Consider the following 1674-nt stretch of genomic DNA (forward strand, 5'->3'; position numbering starts at 1 on the left):
GAAAACTCCTATCAAAAGTTATTTTTACTTCCTTCAGATGTTTTAGGGAGTTGTGCCTGAATCAGAATGTCTAAAATTGTCTCGAGATTTTGATTCTGAGGATATACGATGGCAACTCTCATTAGACAAAACAATCAGATAAAACCTTTGGTATTTCTGTGTCTGGCTGGATGCACCTGGTATATCCTATAATTCTGGCAATTAGAAGCTACTTCAAAATATAAAAAATGTTACCTATCTCTAGATTTCAGGGTCCAAGACATCCTTTATTACAACTGAAAGCAGATTTCTATCAGTTTGACAAAATGCTAGAGTAGCCTGGGGCACCCTACTGATTGTCTTCTTATCTGATCTTACATACTTGCATCAAGTGGTTCTGTAAAAAAAAATAAAAAATGAACAAGGCCATAAAAAAGTAGTGAAACACTGAAAATAACACAGTCATAAATACTGCTTTAAGGTGACAATTGCATTTTCTTGTGACACATATAAATATTCATAGGTTAATCTTGCTGAAATGTCCACTGGAAATGTTTCAGTTAGAATGGGCTAATCAAAAATCAATGTGCTCTCAGACAAAACACAAACTCTCCACATTTAGTCAAGAATTATTACATGAAAGAGCCATTTGGGTCCGCAAAACTTTGATCCTGGAGAGGCAGTCACTGTGATTAAATACCCCGTTCAATTCAAACAACATAAAATTATTGGGGAAGAATATGGGAAACTGGATAATGGGTGCTGGGGAGAGAACTAATTCTGCCCAGTTATACTTTTAAGGAAATGAGCCTAAAGTTTAAAGTTACATTTGGATTGTTTTGAAAGAGAATTCTTAAACATTTCAAATCGCAGCGGCACATTAGATATATTGAATCTAATCTGACAAAGCAATTTGGCATACAGACGTAGATGGACAGCCAAATCTACCTCCGTATTGTAGGACTGTGCATTTGGATAAGCCAAGCTGGCGAAGGGAGCTATCTAGATGAAGCTGCAAAGCTGAAAGTCAAACCCCCCTGGCTTTTTGGCTTTTCTCATGGCCCTATTAAGGTTGTAGGAAGAAATGTCTTAAAATATTCTTTAAAAAACTGAAACTAAAGCTGGCTATTGACCTTTAAATTTTTAAAAACCCTCAAAGAACTTACCTTGACTTGTGCTCTGGTAAGCTTTCAGGAGGGCTCTGCTTGGATGACAAAGACTGGTTTCCAGGGCAATGGGAGGGAGGTGGAAAGGCATCTTGAAGGGACAAATAAGAGTGCTCCCTGGAGCTGTCTTATTTGTGCTGCATTTCTGCTAGGTTGCTGCAGTCTTAATATGGACTGCAAGAACCTCTGGGGAGGTAGGAGTAGGGGCAGAACATTTGAGTGGCCAATAGTATTTCAGGCTAGGGATAACACTGCTCTTTGACCATTTACAGAATGTGACTTTGGTCTGAATTTCTTTCAATTTTTTATGTGAATTGGCAAAGATCATAAACAGGAGGAGTGGTTCCAGCAGAATGATTCCAGCAGAAACCATTCCAATCAGATGTTTGAGAGAGTTCAGTGCAAAGCTTGGCTTTAGCTGTTCCTTGCTTAGACTTTCTGGCCTATACATGGGTTGTGAGGGGAGGGGGATTTGCAAGGCATAAAGGGCCTTCAATTGCCTTGAGTTGGTTGTTTTTGGTTTCTATAT

General features: G+C 38.8%; 1 long non-coding RNA gene across 1 annotated transcript; it reads right to left on the reverse strand.

Moving 5' to 3' along the window:
- Window positions 1-245: 245 nt before the first annotated feature.
- Window positions 246-1259, reverse strand: LOC125432410. The gene is made up of 2 exons (XR_007244467.1): window positions 1146-1259; window positions 246-376 (listed from the first exon to the last, which is right to left on the reverse strand). It is a non-coding gene; the product is annotated as an uncharacterized LOC125432410 (long non-coding RNA).
- Between the last annotated feature and the right edge of the window lie 415 nt (window positions 1260-1674).

This window comes from Sphaerodactylus townsendi, linkage group LG05 (assembly GCF_021028975.2).
Source record: "Sphaerodactylus townsendi isolate TG3544 linkage group LG05, MPM_Stown_v2.3, whole genome shotgun sequence".
Lineage (NCBI taxonomy): Eukaryota > Metazoa > Chordata > Lepidosauria > Squamata > Sphaerodactylidae > Sphaerodactylus > Sphaerodactylus townsendi.